This window comes from Uloborus diversus, chromosome 8 (genome assembly GCF_026930045.1).
Source record: "Uloborus diversus isolate 005 chromosome 8, Udiv.v.3.1, whole genome shotgun sequence".
In the NCBI taxonomy this organism is placed as follows: domain Eukaryota; kingdom Metazoa; phylum Arthropoda; class Arachnida; order Araneae; family Uloboridae; genus Uloborus; species Uloborus diversus.
The window spans coordinates 17,007,482-17,029,879 of record NC_072738.1 but is presented as its reverse complement, the minus strand read 5'-3'; the positions used below and the strand labels follow the sequence as shown (position 1 = coordinate 17,029,879).

General features: G+C 32.9%; 1 protein-coding gene across 1 annotated transcript in view; it reads right to left on the bottom strand.

Moving 5' to 3' along the window:
• The window catches only part of LOC129227541 (tenascin-like), a 129,012-nt gene that overhangs the window by 13,641 nt on the left and 92,973 nt on the right, over window positions 1-22,398 (bottom strand). The gene's annotated exons all lie outside the window — the stretch shown is intronic.

Sequence of the window (22,398 nt, the reverse complement as noted above, 5' to 3'; positions counted from 1 at the left end):
AATACGATGCAAAATACTTATAGTAAAAGGACTATCAAAATTTTCTTGTACCGTTATATAATCAATTTTCTGGTATTAAAATGTTCTGAATATATTAAACACTTAAAACAAAATCATTAATAAATAATTGATTAATTTTATTACGAGTAGTAAATTATTTATTGAAGAATATGAATTTTCCTGAAAACTCTTAAGGCTCTAGTAAAATTTCCTCGAAAAAGGTATATTTTAATTCAGAATTCAAAAATATTTTTTTCCCTGTGCTAATAAAAATACAAAGAGCACTTAAGGGAAGCTGCAGGAATGTATCTTAATTACACGATTTTTAAAAAATCTGAAAGTAGAGCGGTCTCTGAGACCTCACGTCCCCTGTTATGTCCTACTTTTTCACCTCCCCTGTTACGGGTAAACATCGTTACTAAGAAGTAATTGGAAAATGACAGCTGGAGCATAGCTTTTATGCTACAAAAGTTACAGAACAATTGTCTAATATTCCTCGAGAAATCCGTAAAAATGTGAATTTTTGGAAGTGCATCATTATACTTTTGGTGATATAGTGTAGGACTAAAAAAGCCAAAAGTAAACTCTTCACTGTAGAAAATGTATCGTTAAACATTCCATACATTTTATAGAGTCAGATGGGGAAAGAAGGCCCGTAAGGTTGATTGTATTCATATGGCTGGTTGCAGAATAAGTTTCTACATACAATGCACTCTACATACAATGCAGATGGGGAAAGAAGGCCCGTAAGGCTGGTTGTATTCATACGGCTGGTTGCGGAATAAGATTATACATACAATGCACTCTCTCTCTCAAATTATTGGCTGTATATTCCTTCCTCCTCTTTTTTGGTTGTATTCATATGGCTGGTTGCGGAATAAGATTATACATACAATGCACTCTCTCAAATTATTGGCTGTATATTCCTTTCCCCTCTTTTTTAGTTGTATTCATATTACTGGTTGTGGAATAAGATTATACTGTCTGACCACGGATTATATCGAAAGACAAACACCCGTTTTACAGCCGGAAATGGACGAATGTATTATTTTTTACCGATGTCAGCTTTTGCAGAAGCAGAGCCTCATCCAAATGAGCGGAATACGCGCATCAAATTTTTACTTTTCCCCCTTATTCACATAGATTCGTCTTATCTGGACGTTTGAAAATTCCATGCAATCCGTGGTTGGACAGTACATACAATGCACTCTCTCTCAAATTATTGGCTGTATATTCCTACCCCCTCTTTTTTTGGCATTATGAAGTAGACTGTTTTAGAGTTGAAAGAAAAACTAAAAATGCATTAATAATTACCATTATCACATTCTTCTCCAGTAAATCCATCTCTGCACACACATCCTACATCTCCGTATTTCTCATCCCAGATACAAACTCTATTCGTTCCGCAGTCGATCTCATCACACACATCTAAAAAAGTAAGAAATCAGCAACAAGTAGCAGAGCACCACAACGGATAGCAGTACATTTGCAGTAGTAGCAATGGCATGGCACGGTGAGCATACTCGTGCGTTGTGGAGGAGTGTACAGTGCTGGTAAAAAAAATTGCATCACCCTCGCATTTTCACAACAATGGGATTATGTGAGAAGTTTTGGTCGACCGATTAACGATGAATGTATGAGAAATTCTGCAAAACTTATGAAATAAACATTTAACAGGAGGAATCCGATAATTTTTTACGTAGATCAGGGCTGTTTCCGGATCAAGGCAAACTGCTGACCCCATGCTCATTTTTCCATTTCTGAACCTGCGTGTGAGTTTAGAGAAAAAAAATTACTTAACCCCATGTCCATTTAAGTCTAATGGCAGGATAAAGTTTTTTAAATTGTTACTTACCAGTTTTGCCCTATGGCACGGAGCAGAATCATCCTGGAAAATGACGTTTGGAACTGAAGTAAAGTGATCCCGGATAGTAGGAAGCAATTTCTCCTCTAAAATGCCAATATATTCCTGAACGTTTACTGTTCCTGCACAAAGTGAAGACCACCAACTCTTTGATCAGAAATACATCCCAAAATCATCTGGGATGCATATAAGCTACCTTTACTCCTGTTCGGTCATAGGAAAATTTCAGGCTCTCTTATTGGCTTATTTGAGTGTCAATCAAAGCTTCAAAGACGCCATTATAATGTTGCTAGTCGTCTTTCGCACTGTGTTTCTTGTTTGTAATCTGCGAAATACGAATAAGCATTTGCAAATGATATCTTTAATTGAATGTTGCTGGCAAAAACAGCATTATTATTTCCAATCAATTCCATTCTTTGCAAAACAAATGAAAGTGCCTTTGAGCAACTATGCTTTGAAATAAAAATAGGTGGCGCCATTTTTGAGCAAAAAATGCATATTTTATGACATTGTTTTGATTTAAATTGAAGTTATTTTAAAAATAATTCTCATGGCAAATTATTTTGTAGATGGAAAAGAGCGAATTCTGCAATTTTTAATATTTTTAATGATATTTAATGCAATTTAAACAGCTCTTCTTAAAGAAATGGTTACCATTTAACTTAATAATAAATACTTCTAGTGAATAATTTAATACATAATAATTTCTAATGCAATTTTCTCTTGTGCCAATTTATTTCTAGCTAATTTCTATTGAATATGAGTTAGCATTCAAGAATAAGAGTTCCAATTGAGTTTTGAGTGAGTCTGGCAAACATATCCTTCTTGTCTCCTTCTAATTTCATAACTCATAAAATAAAATAATGCTCTGCTTTAAAAAAAAAAAAAAAACCTGTAAAATATATAATTAAACGAAGAAATAGCATTATCTTTAAGCAAAAAATGGCGCTTTTGAAGAAGGAGCTATTGGAGTTTAATTTAACTCATTTGTCAACTAATTCTCAATGTAAGTTTTTTTAATTAAACAGCAAATTCTTTATCTTTTAATATTCTTCATAATATTTAAAGTTGTGTAAAAAGAAATAGGTAATTTAAACTCTTGAATGAAATAATTGAAAATAACATTAAAAAGCAATGTTTCATAATGTAAAATTATATATATATGTTATTTCAAGTCAAACTTTCAGAAATCGCACCGTTTGTTACATTAAATTCATTTATTATTAATTTAAAAAAATTATCACACACAAAGTTGATGAGGCGATTCAAGAGAATTTCATGCAGTTTCATTTACTATTTAACTTAAATACATTTGATGAAAAAAAGCTTCACAAAATTTTAAAACTTGAAAACTCAACCATTTTTGAGACAATTTTAAAATCAATATATGACTTTTAATGTATTGTAATAAAAAATACAGCGAAATTTTTTAGACTGGCCCATGAAGAGAACTGCAGATGTTAAATATTTTCAGCAAAATTAGCAAAAAAAAATTTTCCTTATTTTTTTGCTGTACTGCTGATAAGACCTTCGTGGTTTCATGATTAGTTCTGAAACAGTTTGAATGTAATCATTCAAATACATTAAATATCATTCATTCATTGAAAATTTTTTAAGGTATTTAAAGAAATTGAATTTAATGAAGGTGGAAGCCTTTTTTTAAATACAGACATCTCAATTGTTTTAGCATTTTAAAAGAGTACACATCGACTATTTATAATTTAATTCAGGATTATGAATTTAACCAGTGAAGACACACATAAAGCAATCCAACCAATGAACGATAAGATAAACAAAATATAGACCAAAAAAAACGGATTAATATAAAAAAATGGACAACCTGTTAGCTTTATAAAGCTTTTGACCAATAACGATATGATAATTTGTTCAGCTGACTTTATCCAATAGTAGTGCGCGAACAGCTGATTCTTTTAAACATAATCTTTGAAGTAAAGGATTAGTTTTTTTTTTGTAAAGAAGGAAATTCTTCCGAAACAAAAAGGAACTTTTTCCAGAAGCACTCAATACTCAATTAAAGGTCTTATTCTTGAATGCTAACTCATATTCAATAGAAATTAGCTAGAAATAAATTGGCACAAGAGAAAATTACATTAGAAATTATTATGTATTAAATTATTCACTAGAAGTATTTATTATTAAGTTAAATGATAATCATTTCTTTAAGAAGAGCTGTTTAATTTGCATTAAATATCATGAAAAATATGAAAAATTGCAGAATTCGCTCTTTTCCATCTACAAAATAATTTACCAAGAGAATTATTTTTAAAATAACTTCAATTTAAACCAAAACAATGTCGTAAAACATGAATTTTTGGCCCGAAGATGGCGCCACCTATTTTTATTTCAAAGCATAGTTGCTCAAAGGCACTTTCATTTGTTTTGCAAAGAATGAAATTGATTGGAAATAATAATGCTGTTTTTGCCAGCAACATTCAATTAAAGATATCATTTGCAAATGCTTATTCGTATTTAGCAGATTACAAACAAGAAACACAGTGCGAAAGACGACTAGCAACATTACAATGGCGTCTTTGAAGCTTTGATTAACATTCGAATAAGCCAATGAGAGGGCCTGAAATTTTCCTATGACCGAACAGGAGTAAAGATAGCTTATATGCGACCGATTCAACGATTCCATTACTTGAAATAGGGGTGAGAAAAAACGGCTTGAGAACTTGCGGATTTAGTTGGCAGTGTATTGCCCATTTGGCGAACAATATTACTATACCACTATACCTAACTACTAGCAAGCGGTACAAGATTTTCTCGTCAATGAAAAGGTTGCAATGGTAGCCTAACCACGTTCAGCAATGCCTCTTTTCACTGATGGCTCTCCCTCGAAAGAAATGGACTAGCTCACAAGGTCATAGCTCAACTTGTCGGAGTTCAACTATATGTTGTGAAAATCACTGCCGGATTATTCTTACACTCCAATCAGACAATAGCAGGGCAGCTGTATGTTTCATAGGGAATGTCGGGCAAAGTGAAACAGTTAAATGACTGAGCTTTTTCACAATGAACACAGTGGAAATTAAATGCAATAAATTTTGTTTAAAACACTTTTGATCAAAAGAATCAGTAAATAAATTGTTGAATGAATAAATGGAGATACTGAAAAAATAAATGAATAATAAAATAAATAAATTGATTAATATATGACGAAGAATAAATGAGTGAATAAAAGAGTGATTGAAGAAGAAAATTTTGAATGAATGAATAAATAATTTAATTACTAAATGATGGAATGTAAATGAATTATTTAATGTCCGAATACGTAAGTGATTTAGCAAATGATTGAGTGATTAAACAAAATACACTATTTTGCCCCATCCACTTTGACCCGTATGTACTTGACTAATTGTACAAAATATTTGAAACACTAATAAGCTTAATATTAACTAAAAAATACTGCATCGAATAGAAAAAGGTCTCAATTAATATTTAAGATGTTAATAACAAGAACAGTATCCTTTATTTTTTCAAAAATAATCTTTGACTTTCAACAAAATACTACAATATGAGTATCAATTTTTGAAAATTGCCTGTGTTACCATATGCTTTAATCTTTGGCGGTATTTTATTTTTCTGAGTAGAATAGACTACATCTATACTACTACATAGTTAAGCATTACCAGATAGGGGGCGGTAAAACCAGAGTAAATATTCCACTATTTCACTTTGCCCCACATTTCTCTATTAAACGCTTTTTAGGATTCCTGTTTGAACGAGTCACCTGTGCTACATTTTTCAGCGTTGTAACGGTTTTATGTCCGCCAAGACTTTTTTTTTTTTTCATTGCAGCACCAATGACTCTAAAATTGGATACCTAAGCATGATTTTTTTGAAACCCCGACACACAAAGGAAGGGGGATATAAGTTTGACGTGCGTGTATATCTGTATATGTGTGTGTCTGTGTATCTGTCTGTGGCAATCTACACTGTTAAAACAACAGGATGCAATTGGCACCTTTCAGGTGAGAAACGCTTGTTCACCAGCGACACCCAATACGGAGCCAAAATCGCACCTCTAAATAGGGTGAAAAACAGGCACCTTTTAAAAACCAGGCAGCCGGAGTGAAAAAAAGGAACCTTCGGAGAGAGAAATGGCACCCTTACTATAGATTCTCCTGACCCTCCCCCGTATTGTGTGCGTTTTTGAATACAGTTGTGTATTTTTTTAATTTTTTATTTTTTTAAGTTTTGTTTTGATTTATTATATTCTACGTTTTGGACATTTTTCACATTAAACTCGGTATTGGAAATGATTAAAACATGTAATTACAGCATTTGATCATATTTCAGAGTTTTCAACATAGTTAAGAAGTGCTCATAGCTTTAATTCATCTGATCGTGCTCTAACTCAGTGTTTCTCAACCTCTTTTGACCCACGGGCGCGGTAAAAGCAAATGAAAAACTTTGCGGACCGGTGTAATCTTTATCGTTTTCTTAAAAATTTATAAAATAAATAATATGAATAATAACTCTGGGGCCGTTAAAAAACATGTGAAAAAATTCAGGGTTCTGATGTTTTTTTTTTTACAAAAAGTAATGTTAAAAATTAATAAAACAATAAATATCTACCCCTTTACTTGGTATCAAAGATCTGTCACAAATACGTTATAATTTAAAAACGAGTAATTATTTAAAACATGTGAGAAATTATACATTTACTAAAACATGACGTATTCCGAAAATGAAGCATAGCTGTACTTATGGATTATTTACATGATGTGCCAAAAATATTCAGGGATATTACAATTACGGAAAAACAAAATCGTTTCATAAACGTTAATCAAGAGTAACAAAATAAAATGCACATAAAGTTTTTCAACAGTTAAATAAAAAACCAAAAGACATTTCTAACGCTATCGAGGCATTAACCGCTAACAGGAAATGATTCTAACACTTGAATGAAAAAGCAAAAAAAAAAAAAGAAAAAAGAGCTAGAATGAGAGAGATTTTTTTTTTCGCTAGCTTTCTGTTATAATCTACGAAGCACAAGAAACATTTTTATTAAGGTTCTTTTGGTGATTAATAAAAGCTGCTTATCGATTATTCAAGAAAATAATGACAGATATTTTTAGTAGCGTTTTGAATGATGGAAATCTCACGATAGTAACAGTAAACGGGAACTAGAAGACTAACGGTTACTGAAAAGCAATAAATACACTTTTAAACACTTAACTATGTTTGAAAGCCCTAAGAGCTACAAAGTGATCAAAAGCTGTACTTACTTGTAATTTCGGATAATTAATCCTAGAAAAGTTGTGTTTTAATCCAATAGTGTACTTCATTCAATGTGAAAGACACACAAACGCAATCATCATTTGTCCGCCATATTGAGGTGGTCTAAGGCAAAAAGCGCATGCGCAATGAGTCTTCCTGCGATTTCATGCTGTTTTGGCTCCTCTGCTCTATTTTCTGGCCTGCATTGCACCTTCAAGCACTATGCTTTCACCTTAGAGGGAATATTTTCACTCGTCTGTAACCCCTGGTTATAACAGTGTAGCGCCTACATGGATGAACTGATTTTGAAAACTTTTTTTTTCTTCGAAAGGAGATTGAGAGTGTTCTTAGCTAAGTTGCGTCTTCAGATGACATTAATTAACGAAGATGATAATTCAAAACCTCAAAAAGGTTTGTTGCGATTTTTGCAGGGAAAACATATTAAAAAATTAGCACCAAAATAAAGAATAATGTTTTCTGCGTCTGATGGAATGTGTTTGGAACTGCCATGACATAGAACTCAAATTATAACGGTTTTTTAAAGCAGATTTTAAATACGGCTAAGCCTTTATTCACGCGATTGGTAACCGAATTCATTGCTAGCCGACAAGGTAAGAAAATTTAAAAATTTTATCTGTTACCAGTATCTATTCGTTAACAAATAAAATACTTGTAATTGATTTTTAATAGTACAGTAGAACCTCCATTAAGGGACACCTCCGAATAAGGGAAAACCCTACTTAAGGGACATTTTTTTGGGTCCCAGTCCCTTTGAATAGGGGCTTCCATGTATTTACCTCTAATTAAGGGACACTCTGTTTAAGGGACAGTCACAAAGCCAAAAAAAATGCAAAAAATAATGTATAAACGCATAAGATATAGTGAATTTACTGGAATTCAAGTCTCACTTTTTCTCCAAAAATATAATTTGAGTTAAGATGGATTTAAACATAAGTATGTGAAGGAAATACGTAATGTACTGTAAAAAACACTTGCTAAAATTAACATGCATGTTTTGTCCGCTCAACAACTTATTTAAGTAGGTTCAGTTCCAACGGACAGTGCACAGCAACTAATTAGCTTTTCATATAAAACTTAAAATTTGAACATTAATTTTAATTCACATAGTATTACACTGTAATTTACTTATAATAACATAAGCAAATATACATAAAGCAAATATATGTAATGAATTTCATCAAAATTATTTCTGTATGCTACAAAACTTTGCCATTACAAAATTTTTGATTAAATTTTAATTAATAAAATAATATAAACTTAGAAATTTGAATAATTATGAATTTTATTCAGCATATAACAATCATTTTCAGTATTTAATCATAAGGGTTAATTGTCTTAGTGTTAATGTTTATTGTGATATTATACTACTAAGTACCCGGCATGCATCAATTCATCCACATCCGTATAAGGGACACGTCTGTTTAAGGGACAAAATGTCTGGTCCCCTTAGTGTCCCTTATTGAAAGGATCTACTGTATAAGGTTTTTAAATGGATTTTCAATTTTCCCTCTTGATTCTACATTTGCGACTCAGTCAGAATTTTTTAAAATTTTTAATTTTAGTTACTTGTCTTTCTGGAACAGGATTATGTCATCCAAATTGGAGCCGAACATGAAATTCATACTAACTAGTAATTAGAAAACCACAAGCAGCAACATACTCCTCCACAATACATGACGACGCTCGGTGAACCATGCCATTGCTATAGGAGAGAGTGTTGTTCCTTGGGACACTTTTCACATTTTAATTTTTAACGACAATTATTTGAATCAAATTTAAAATCGAAAAGTCGCATTTAAATGCCCTAACATACTTCTATGCAAATATTTTTTTAAATTTAGACAGTTTGAAAATAAAACATTGCCAGCCATTTAAAGTAAAAGTACCAAGCTGCCACAAGGTACAACATCCTATTGTACCTTGGGATACATATTATTGTACTATGAGAAAGTGTTCGAGATTCAAGAAACAACCATATACTTAAACCAGTTTTGCACCAGAAAACAAAAAAAAATATTTTTTTTCATGGCAGTGAATTAAATCATGAATAATTAATTATGAATCGATACATATAATAAAATAAGATGTTTGTGTGTGTGGCGCGCATCCCGGGAAAACGGTAAGGCCTAGAAAGATGAAATTTGGTATACAGGTGCAGTTTTTGCTGAAGTTGTGCACCTCGGGCTTCGATTTTTGATATTTTTAATAGAAAAAAAGTTATTTAATGTTTTATGCGTTTTTTTGCACTTTTTAGTACTTTTTACCTCACAGACCCCGAACCAATTGCACCACACAAATATTTTTTGTACTATAATGTAGGAAATTTAATTTTAAATATGATGAATGAAAAAATTTTGAAGATAGAGCAATTTTTGTAATTTTTATAAATTTTTGAAAAAACCTTTATTTCGCATTTTTTTCTGGGTTTAGTTTTTTTCGAAACCCATCCTCCAAAAAGTATTGAGTCCTCAATTCCAAAATTTTAGTTGGTAATAGTAAAAACATTTCGCCCCCTTCAGAAGAAAAATGTTTTTAAAAATACCCAAAAGTTTTTTTTTACAATTTTTTAAATGCAGAGCACGACGCGACCTGTAGCATTGCCGGCTGAGTTCCGCACTTCCTCATCACGTGACCTAACTGAAATCGTTTGCTTTCTCTTCACTTTTTTTTTTTTTAACGTTCAGAGATTTCATATCTTTATTTTTCCAACTTTTTTTTTCTGGACTGTTTGCTATATTTATTTTTGGTCAAATATTTTTGCGCATTTTAATTCAATAAAAGCGGTGATTTTTTTTTATCTTTTGCAAGCACTGCTTTTTGCACACTACAGGGAACATAGAGCCTTTTTTTGCGTGTAATTTTAAGTAAATAAATAAAGCCCGCGGTTTTTTGCATGATTTTTGTAGGGATTGGTGGTTATGTTTGATAGATAGAGAGATGATATTAAGTGGGCAAAAAATGTTTTTTTTTTTACATAGAAAGGATTGTTAATTACTATCAGAGGTAGATATGCATGGATCGTATAGATAGATAGTTAGAGAGAACGAAAGGTGGACAAATATAGAGGTGGATACAGTAGATGGACAGTAAGAAATAGAGTAACTTCAACGGGGGATCAATAGCCCCCCCCCCTCCACACCCACCTCCCCCAACCTACACACAAACACACACAATGACTTTGAAAAAACAATGTTTCACATAAAAGTGGAAATGCTTTTTGTTATTTTCCGACAAAATTTGCATGAAGAGTATGATGCCCTTTGTGCCTCCCGTCCCCCCCCCCTTAAAAATATGCCAAAGGACATAACGGGTACTTTATTCAACACAAAATTTATTTAAGCAGCCGCCGATCAACCTTGGCGTAAAAAGGCGAATGATAATATTGATGTATAGAGAAAAAGATTGATTAATACCATCGACAATTTTTTTTAAGCAACCGCCGAAAAAGTCAACATTAAAAAAGGGGCGAATGATAATATTGATATATAGAGAAAAACATTGATTAATACCGTCGCTAAATTGTGTAAGCAGCCGCCGAAGGCGGCAACCCTGGCGCAAAAGGCGAATTGCGTAAAAAGGCGGACCAGCTGGTCGCCGAAGGCGGCTAGTTATAAATAATGAACTATGAATTATTACCTAACATTAAATGTTTTAAAAGACTACATAAGATTAGATACAGCGGCTCCCAAACTTTTTAGGCCGCGGAACCCTTAGTAATTTGCTTTTACTTAAAGGAACATTTTTACTTCCTTTTACAAAAAAGGATGTATTGTATTCGCGAAAAAAATTTCACTCAAAAATCGGCCTTAATTTCCATTTTTCTCACCACCTTATTGAATGTTGAGTTTTTTTTTTTTTTTTTTTTTTTTTCCGACCCGACCACACGTGTATATATGCCTAGGAACGTACAGACACCAGAAATATCCATTTTGAAGACCCCCGAGTTAATTACAACGAATTTTCACGTGACGTCCGTATGTACGTATGTATGTGTGTATGTATCCTTATATATTATTTCTGTAGCCTATTTTTGGTTTCTACGCCAGATTTTCCTCAATTCTTGATCGATTTCTTTGATTTACACCTTATTTTAAAGCATATGGTGCTGGCTACTGACGAAAAATAGACCCACGGTCTAAATATTGTTTTTTTCAGCCGAAAAACCTGTTTTAAAGAACCAGAATGAGGTTTTCGGTTAAACTTATAACTTCAACTTGCGCTATGACCGACAGAGCTGAATAGCTTGATTGGCAGAGCGTTCTCCTCGCAACCAGGAGAATGTGTGTTCGGGCCCACGTCCGGACAATCTGCATCAAAAAAATTAGAGAATTATCGCGATTTGCATGAACACTTAATTAAGTGAATAACAAATAGGAGGGAATAGAATAAATGAGAAAGAAACGCTCCTTGCTGTTATGAAAACCTGATGTGACTTTGTGCTAAATTACTTCGGAATTGTACGTTTTTTTTTTCTTTTTTAAAGCTTTGGCTCTGGTAAGAAAATTAAAGAATAATGTAAGCGAAAATATAAGTAACAGGTTTAAGATTTCAGACTACAATATAGAATTATTTTTTGTTCAGAAAAAAATAATAAATCGTATATTGAAATATATATTCTTCTAATGAGGTACTCTTTGTACAAATAAAAAAAATTACTACCTCAATTTGAAGGGTAAAATATATAGTTTTTCTTCTTTTTGCAAAAAAAAAAAGAAAAAAAAGCTTATCACATTTTTACTACGTTCGAAAAGCTACGTTTAAAATAGAGCATAGTTCAATTTATTTTGTATTTTAACCGTGCTGTTAAATGATGAACACGTGCTGCCATCTAAGTTATAACGGTTCAAGCAGCCTGCGGTAAGGAATTGTAAAAATTTTCAAAAATAAAAACATTTCTCTTCAATATCTTATCCTTATATATTATTTCTGTAGCCTGTTTTTGGTTTCTACGCCAAATTTCCCTCAATTCTTGATCGATTTCTTTGATTTACGGCTAATTTTATTGCTTATGGTGCTGGCTACTGACGAAAAATAGACCCAAGGTCTAAAAATTGTTTCTTTTAGCCGAAAAACCTGTTTTAAAGAACCAGAATAAGGTTTTCGGTCAAACTTATAACTTTAATTTGCGCTAGGACCGACAGAGCTGAGTAGCTTGATCGGCAGAGCGTTCTCTTCGTAACCAGGAGATTACGTGTTCGGGCCCACGTCCGGACAATCTGCAACAAAAAAATCAGAGAAATATCGCGCATTACATGAACACTGAATTAAATGAATAACAACTATGAGGGAATAGAATAAATGAGAAGGAAATGCTCCTTGCTGATATGTATACATACAGTGATTTTGTGCTAAATTACTTCGAAATTGCACGTGTTTTTTGTTTTTTTTTTTTTTGAAGCTTTGGCTCTGGAAAGAAAATTAAAGCATAATGTAAGCGAAAATATAAGTAACAGGTTTAAGATTTCAGACTACAATAGAATTGTTTTTTGTTCAGAAAAAAAATAATAAATCGTATATTGAAATATATATTCTTCTAATGAGTTTTTGACTCTTTGTACAAATAAATAAAATACTACCTCAATTAGAAGGGTAAAATATATATTTTTTCTTCTTTTTGCTAAAAAACAAATAGCTTATCACATTTTTACTACATTCGAAAAGCTACGCTTAAAAAAGAGCATAGTTCAATTTATATTGTATTTTAACCGCGCTGTTAAATGATGAACACGTGCTGCCATCTAAGTCATAACGATTCAAGCAACCTGCGGTAACAAATTGTGAAAATTTTCAAGAATAAAAAAATGTTTCTTCAATATCTTATCTTATATATTATTCCCTTCTCATTTTAAAACTTATCAGGCTGGCCAATGACGAAAAAAAGACTTACGGTCGAAAATTCAAGTTTTCGAAATCGCCTCTTGCTGTTTCAAAACCTTGATGCTGCCTGTAGTTCTTATGCATTTTTTAAAGCAAAGTTCTAATGCAGTTTTCCACTTTTTACGTTGCTTTCGGCAAAAAAAAAAAAAGCCTTTGTGTGTGTTCATATTTTAATAAAACTTAACAGCACTGGACTTAGTTGTTCGGTTTAATTGATAAGTTTTTTTCGGTATAGCGTTCGGCTATAAACTATCTGAACTTCGGGCAAGCTTGGGCTGTCCGACATAATATCAAATTTATATTAGTATTACGCATTACATGTGCTCATAACATACACACCTAATAAAATAAATGCAGTGGGAATGCTACTTGGTGTTTCGACTCCTTTATGCAGGCTACAGTTATCATTCGGATAAGTTGATTGTTAATCGAACTGTGTTCTTTGACTACATCCAGACCACTCAACATAATGTAAGCATAAAAAAGTACTAGATTTACCTAAAGAAATCCTTTTTGTGCAGAAAAACATTTTTATTGTATGCTAAAATGTAGATGTTTCTAATTGCAGTGTTTGACCTTTTGTACAAATGAAAAAATACTACGCCCGATTAAAACTACGAGTTTCACTCAGTAAATCTTTAATTTTTTATTCGCGCGAATACGAAATAAAGCATTAAAAGTATTATCAACTTCATTAGCAAGAAATTATTTTCTACTCCTCTGCTTTCTGCTGAAAAAAAAATACATTTTGTCTACGTTCGAAAAATTACACTTAAGAACGGACTCAGTTCAACTGGTTTTGGTTTTGAATTTTAAGTGTTCGATTAAAAGAGAAACATGTGAGGGCATTTAAGCCGTAACGGTTAAAGCAACCTTCTATGTGAAATAGTTCAATATTCAAAGATAAAAACACTTATTTTCAATCAAATTTATTACTTCTCTAGAATGTTTGTTTCAATCGCTACGTGAGATCTTCGTCATTCTTTAATCAAATTCCATGCTTTGCGAATAATTTTAAATCGTATCATGCTGGTTAATGACAAAACACAGATGCATGATCTTATTATTATTTTTTTTTGTCAAAAAGCTTTTTTGCTGTTTTTTACTACGCATTCCTTCAATGAAAAGGAAGGTGCAATTGCTAGGTTTGTTGGGATGTCGGGCTGTTAGTCAGAATGGCGCCAATTCGAATACGTGCCAATAAATATCTCTTTAATGTTTCTTTTTTTCCCGTCAGATGCTGACATGTGCAGGACTGTATTTGCCACAACCTGTTTTTTCACATGCACAATTATTGCTTTTTCACGAGTCACCACTCAGCCACACTTTTAATGACATTTATGTTTGCATTGAAAATATGTACGATTAAAAGGTAGCTATGATCAAATTATCACAACGTTGTATTTAACGAGGTTTTGTTACTGATGTCTTTAAATTACATGCCTTCTCTTCTGCGCTTACTTTTTTTTCGGTTCTTCTTCATAATGTTCTTCCTTTGAAATTCTTAAAGAGCGAAATGCCTTATGAAACGATTTGAAGCACAGTGCGGAGTTCCGCACGGGTCGACTAGTCTTATATATTATTCCCTTCTCATTTTAAAACTTATCAGGCTGGCTAATGACAAAAAATAGACTTACGGTCGAAAAATCAAGTTTTCGAAAACGCACCTTGCGGTTTGAAAACCTTAATGTGGCCTGTAGTTCTTATGCATTTTTTTTTTTTTTTTTGCAAAAATCTAATGCAGTTTTCCAATTTTTTACGTCGCTTTCGGCAAAAAAAAAAAAAAAAAAAAAAAAGCCTGTGTGTGTGTGTGTGTATGTTCATATTTTAATAAAGCTTAAAAGCACTGGAATTAGTTGTTTGGTTAAATTGATAAGTTTTTTTCGGTACAGCGTTCGGCTATAAACTATCTGAACTTCGGGCAAGCTTGGGCTGTCCGACATAATATCAAATGTATATTAGTATTACGCAATACATGTACTCATAACATACACACGTGATAAAATAAATGCAGTGGGAATGCTACTTGGTGTTACGACTCCTTTATGCAGGCTACAGTTATCATTCGGATAAGTTGAATGTTAATCGAAGGGTGTTCTTCCTTTTTTTTTAAGCTTTGACTACATCCATCCAGACCTTTCAGCATAATGTAAGCATAAAAAAGTATTAGATTTACCTATAGGAAATCTTTTCTGTGCAGAAAATAATTTTCATTGTATGCTGAAATGTAGATGTTTCTAATAGCAGTGTTCGACCTTTTGTACAAATGAAAAAATACTGCGCCAAATTAAAACTACGAGTTTCACTCAGTAAACCTTTAATTTTTTATTCGCGCAAATACGATATAAAGCATTAAAATTATTATCAACTTCATTAGCAAGAAATCATTTTCTACTCCTCTGCTTTCTACTGAAAAAAAAAAAAAAATACATTTTATCTACGTTCGAAAAATTACACTTAAAAACGGACTCAGTTCAACTGGTTTTGGTTTTGAATTTTAAGTGTTCAATTAAAAGAGAAACATGTGCGGGCATTTAAGCAGTAACGGTTAAAGCAATCTTCAATGTGAAATAGTTCAATATTCAAAGATAAAAACACTTATTTTCAATCTAAATTATTACTTCTCTAGAATGCTTATTTCAATCGCTACGTGAGATCTTCGTCATTCTTTTATCAAATTCCATGCTTTACGAATAATTTCAAAAAGCATGATCTTATTATCATTATTTTTTTGGCAAAAAGCTTTTTTGCTGTTTTTTACTACGCATTCCTTCAATGAATAGTTTTCGAAAAGGAAGGCGCAATTGCTAGGTTTGTTGGGGTGTCGGGCTGTTAATCAGAATGGCGCCAATTCGAATCCGTGCCAATAAATATCTCTTTAATGTTTCTTTTTTTTTCCTGTCAAATGCTCACATGGGCCGGACTGTATTTTCCACAACCTGTTTTTTCACATGCACAAATATTGCTTTTTCACGAGTCACTACTCAGCCACTTTTGATGATATTTATTTTTGCATTGAAAATATGTACGGCCAAAAGGTGAGTGATGATCAAATTATCACAGCGTTGTATTTAACGAGGTTTTGTTACTGATGCCTTTAAATTACATGCCTTCTGTTCTGCGCCTACTTTTTTTCGGTTCTTCTTCATACTGTTCTTCCTTTGAAATTTTTAAAAAGCGAAATGCCGTATGAAACAATCCGAAGCATAGTGCGGAGTTCCGCACGGGTCGACTAGTCTCGCATAACACAAAAACGGTATGTCCTAGAAATTTGAAATTTGGTACGTAGACTCCTAGTGGGGTCTAGTTGTGCACCTTCAATTTTGGTTGCATTCCGGTGTTTCTAAAGTGGTCTTTTGCCCTTTTTTGGGGAGAAATCATTGTTAATTTCGATGTAAACTCAAGTTGTGTTATAATTTGTCTGGCACTTGGCGATATATCGTCAGTCTTTTGGTCGCCAAGTTTAGTCGCCAACAAGGCGACAAATTTGGCTTTTTTTTATGTGTTTCAATCTGGCCACTGTTAGTGATATTTAGAGAGTAAACTATTGAATCACATTAAAATTGCCAGTAATGGGGAAATGACATTAAATTGGAGTAAAAGGAAGCCATGTGATGCACACATCAGCTCGTTGTTTGTGAGCAAAAGACAAAATGTTAACGATCTAGGATTCAAATGATAAAGATGAAAAATGATCATCATTTGATTACTAACTTCTGTATAGAAGAAACTATTGACTACGGGAGAAATTTCGTATTTGGACAAATTATCACGTTTTAAGGTACGCTGAACCTACTTTAACCAATGTTGGAGACTATCTGCCCGTTTAAAAGACTACATCAGATTAGATACATCGATTCTCAAACTTTTTAGGCCACGGAATCCTTAGTAATTTGCTTTTACTTAAAGGAACCCCATTTTTGTTTGTGAGCAAAAGACAACATGTTAACGATTTAGGAGTCAAATGATAAAGATGAAAAATGATCATCATTTGATTACTTACTTCTGCATAGAAGAAACTATTGATTACGGGAGAAATTTCGTACTTTGACTTAAGATGCGCTGAACTACCTTAACCAATTTTGGAAACTATCTGCTATTGTTCCATGTTCCTAAACATAGCTTAATCATTAAGAACCATGCATATGTTGTACCTTGGAGTGTGTCCTAAGGTACAAAATGTTTGGCTGTCCCGAGGTACAATCACCACGTGGTTTCAGAAAAACCAAAATGGTGGTCAATCCGGAAGCATTATCATTATTTTCTCATACGCAAAATATTTAAAGTACTTCTCTTTTATAAAAAAAATAAAATTCAGTTGATTAAATTTACAAATACAAAAACAGAAAATGAAATAAAAATGAAGAAAATGAATACTTTAAAGTTTTGAAATTTTCATTCTCTCACAAAATCGTTAAGTTTACCCATTTTGATGCTAATTTTTACTGTGGCACCATTTAGTGATGAAGGTCACTGTTAGAGATTACAAAAACATGGCTGCTAAAAACAGATTCTTAGAAATTAGCAGTGTTCCAAGGTACAAACGTTCCAAGTTACAACAATCTCCCCTACAGCAAATAGCGCGTATACTGCTTTCTATTGATATCACTTCCACCATCATATCCCTACCACAACTCACATGTGTTGCCGATTTGTGAACGATACCTAACGATTCGCTTCCTGTCCGAGAATAATTGAAGTTCGACTCATTAGGCAGACGATATTTTGTAAGTTTTTATGATACTCAAATGGCATTTTATAATGTGTTGCCAAAACTGTTTGGCAAAGAAATTTCGAAATGGATAAATTATGTCTTTCGCGCAAGCGCAGTGAAAAAATAATTGCTTTAAGTGTTCATATTTCATCAAATTTTCAGTATTTTAATTTCAAATTTTAGTATAATGGTTCTTTTGTATGCTGTTAAGTTTTCTGAACGTTTGGTAAGGCTTGACGGAAAACTCTGCGTGATATTTGCCAATAACAGGCGAACAAGATGGATATTTTTAAAAGTAATGTTTATTTCTTCATGAATATAAGATAATTTCACGAAAATGTATAAAATTATTGTAAACAGTAAGTAAACTTACTTCTGAAATTTACAGCTTGTTTCCAGTTATATTCGAAAAAGGATGGTTTAAAAAGCTTTTACTTTCCTCTATTTTTTACTGATCCACTAAGCACCTAAAGGATTCAATTTTTATTGAAAAATGTCAACTAAAGCATGCGTTTTATGTGACAAAAGTTACATAGCTTATTTTTCGAGGGATTTTCTTGAAAATGTGAAGTTTTTGAAAGTGATGCAGTATTTTCGTCCGCCAATGTGTGCAGTATTTTCGTCCGCCAATGTGTATGCATCTGCGTGTGTTTCTAGAGCACATAATATTTAATGACTCGAACTGTTATTTCAAAAAAAAAAAAGATATAGAAATATACAGGCTTGAAACAAACCTGTTTCGCAGTCGTCTCCACTCCATCCATTCTTACACAAACATTCAGGCTTCTTCTCCGCTTCATTCCATTTGCAATAGCCGTTTCCTGCGCATTCTAAACCACTACATGGATCTAAAAAGAATATTTTATTTAATTTACAGTTTCAAACTTTCTTCAAGGTGTATTTAGGTAATTTCAAACCGTCGGTGTTTTTAAACGAAAATTTTTAAAAACAAGTGTGCTGTTATTCACACTGTAACACAAAATTCCAAAACGTTACTGAAAATGAATGGTCATTTAATGTGCTTAATTTCTGCCAATAACATTTTTGGAAAAACCTAAGAAAGTTCCCCACTAAAACTTGGTCATCTAAAATTAAACTAGAATAGTACTGAAAAATTCAGAAACCTTCCCAAACAAAGTCAGTCATGTTTCTCGACTAACTCAGGAAACTACACAATAGAGCAATAATGGGAACACTTTTACGAAGTAGCAATCGAAAATAGTGAAACATGCTTCTGAAAACATGAATTATTTGCCCTCGTGTCCCTGTTGTTGAATATGCGATCTAAAAGTCGCCAAACTTAGCGAGTGTCAGTGAGAAATGGGTGACATCTCTTACCCGAGTTGTAGATGGATGCAGACGGTGAAACTGCGAGATCAATTTCTCGCCAAGTCTTTAAGAGTCATTTTTTTTAATGCTGGACAAAGTGAATGGGAGCCTGATAGTTGACACCTTCGATTTTCCTGAAACTTTCAGAATATGTTGCTAGTATTGTGATAAGACAAAGTGTAGCTTCTTTCTTCTCAAATTTGACTTGTTGGCAATTCAGTGGAGGTCAAAGTTTAAGGACGTGAGAAAAAAGAGCTTAATATATGATTCCTTTGCTTCAAAACCAATGAGTGTACCAAGCCAATTTTTTTTTTGTGGATACTACTTGATACTAGGAACATGCTAGCCGAAATATTTTGGTCGCTCATTCATGGCTTTGAGGGCAAAAGTCAATTGAAAATGCTATTTTTTTTTCCTTTTTTTGCCTTGTTTGGGCCCGGATATCTGCTAAAGCCGTGAGTAACCCTCGGAAATAAGTATATACCTAACTACTCACCACAGTATAGTACTAAGAAAAACATGAAATATCATGGGTTACTGTTTGCTTTAGTAGTTAAACGGTCTCAAAGTCGATGATTTTTTAAAAATAGCCAAGTTTCGACGTCAATAACTCTGATCGCGACGCATCAACAACTTTGGGCCACAGCTGTAGTTATAGTCCAAGTGTTCTATTTTAAGGTCCAGGTTAGAAACCCATGGCAACTAATAAACTTTTTTAGTTATACGGCCTCAAAGTTGAAAATTTGAGCTATAATTTCATTTTTTTTTTCAATTACTCTATGATTGGTGAGTTAGTAACTTAGAAAAACATCTGTAATTACATTCAAAGTGATATAGTTTTAGACTCAGGCCAGAAAACTTTGGGATCTAATCATCTTGCTTAATTAAACGATCTCACAAAAATGATAATTTTAACATAAAGTGTCAAGTTTCAACTAAGCTAATCCACGAAAACAAGACTTTCAGACACAGCTGTAATTGTGCTCCAAGTGATGTAGTTTTAGAATCTGCTTCATACCCATGACTTTTAAAATTTCAAAAAAATATATTTTTAATTCGAACTTTTACTTGTTCAATATAGTTAATAGCACGTGTTGAGTTTTCTCCCTTTTCAAAATGTATTTCTGAATTTTTTAAAAGTTTCGTACTTTATTTTATAGATGGCAGCATTAAATTATATGTAAAACCTATAAAACCGGATAGTAGTGGCTGATGTAGCCATTTTAAACAAACAACACTGAACCGAAGCTTTGAAAGGCGGAGCATTCAAAACAAAATCTATCAACAACCAGCTTTTTTTTAATTTTTAGCAGAGAGAATGTTGGGCAGATATTGTGTAAAGGTAAGGTACTGCTTTTTTTTAATGTTAACCAACTATTTTTTCATTTAAATAGTTTACAAGTACTAGTGTTCAAATAGTTGTACTATTTTAATGAGACTTAACACGTGGTTTAGTAACAAACTGTATATAGTTTAACAAAATATGTTCAATTGAAAGTAAGGTAGACAAAAATTGATTCAAGTTTCAAAAAATAATCAATATAATTTTTTTCTCGTTAGTCAAATAAAATATTTTCTGAAAATTGTGGGCAAAGAATAAAGGTAGAAAATGTTTGAGACCTATTTTCGTGTTGATTTACTTTTTTTCTTTTTTAACAGAAAAAAAACCACTGTATTAGTAGACCGCTATTGTTCAGGTCTGATATTTTACTTTACCCCTAAGTTGCATATGAGAAGTACAAAAAATATGCTTAGTGCACCAAACAAGGCCATCCTAAGTTCGTGACCTCATTTATGATTGACTACTCCAACTTTTGCACATTCATTAGATAACATATTTCCATGGAAAAAATATAATTTTCAATTACGTTTTCCTACACTGTTCTAAAAAAGAAAGGCAAATTGGCTAAACTAGGAACATTGGTCTCCAACTCTGAAAAAAAAAACCTCCGAAAAGAAACCATTCTCTGTTGCCAATAGGATAGCATATTAAAACACATTTGACACGTTCAATAAACTTGTAAAAAAAATCAAATTTCCTTCAGCGGAAAGGTGAAAGTACAATTGTCACATTTAAGACACTGATAAATTGGCATTTTATGATTTTTGGTCACTCAGCACAGTTCGTAGACATATGTTTAGCGTAGGCAAGACAGGATCATATCCTCCACCCCATCACCCGGTGTCCTAGGACACTGGGCTGATAAGGCTAACCATGACCTTAATGGGCAAAAATATGCTTTTCTAGGTTAAAAAATCAAAGGAAAAAGCAACGGTTCACAGCGGCATTTATGTTTTTTTAATTCTTCAACTACATAGATTGGGCTTCAAGAAAAATAAAGAACTATTTTTAAATACTTATAAACGACAGTTAACCATAATGAAACAAAATTTAAAATCACGCTGTCTTGACGTGCTGTACGTGAACTGTTGCCTGAGGATAAAACATTGTTTATTGATAACGCTGTATCATCAGTTCAGATGACGATTAAGCCAAGTTCTAGCGAACTTTTGTTACATTAAATTAAAAAAAAAAGGGAGGGGGGTAGCCTTATTGGTATACATTGTCTTATTTGGTGGATCGACCATAAAGAGCGATAAATAAAAAGATTTTATTTATGAATTTTTTATTGCAGATTTGGTTCAGTTGAATTGTAACACTCCAGCGGGCGGCGAGGAGAGTATAAAGGCGCAAATATTAGTCAACGTAAGGGAACTTAATTTTCTTGTTTTCGTAAGCGTTTATGTGAAGCACATGCTCTGACATTTGTTTTTAAAAGTAGAGGACTGTTCTTAACTTTGTAAAAATGAATGTGGATTATTCAATTTGTAAGTTTAGTGATCTCGGTAACTGTGGTGAATATCTGAGAAATAAGAAGAGTGGGATTTTTAGCTATACTGAATTGCAATTCCCTGTTCATCTAGATACTAAAAGTGGCAAAGTAACTTTATCTGAATGTGACCTTATCCAAAGCAGGTCTGGTAGAACAATTTGTGAATCTGATCATTTATGTGTCTTTCATCGTTATGCGTATGGGAAGTACTGGTTCCCAAGAAAACAATGCCAACATCCTGATCATAAAGTGGGGAAGAGAAAAAAGAGAGCATCATCATTGAGACCTGCATCGTGGGAAGTTTATAAGGAAATAAGTAATTCCGGTTTAAATTTTCCCATAGGTGGTACACTCTGTTCAACGCATAGAAATATGATTGGAAGAAAAATTAGAGAAAAGAAATTGGCCACTGAAAGAGCCGAAAGTACATCCAGTGACTCGATTGATACAACTGCATCTTATGATCCACCTCCTGCAACTATGATGACTCAGGAGCAAAAATTGGCAGCAAG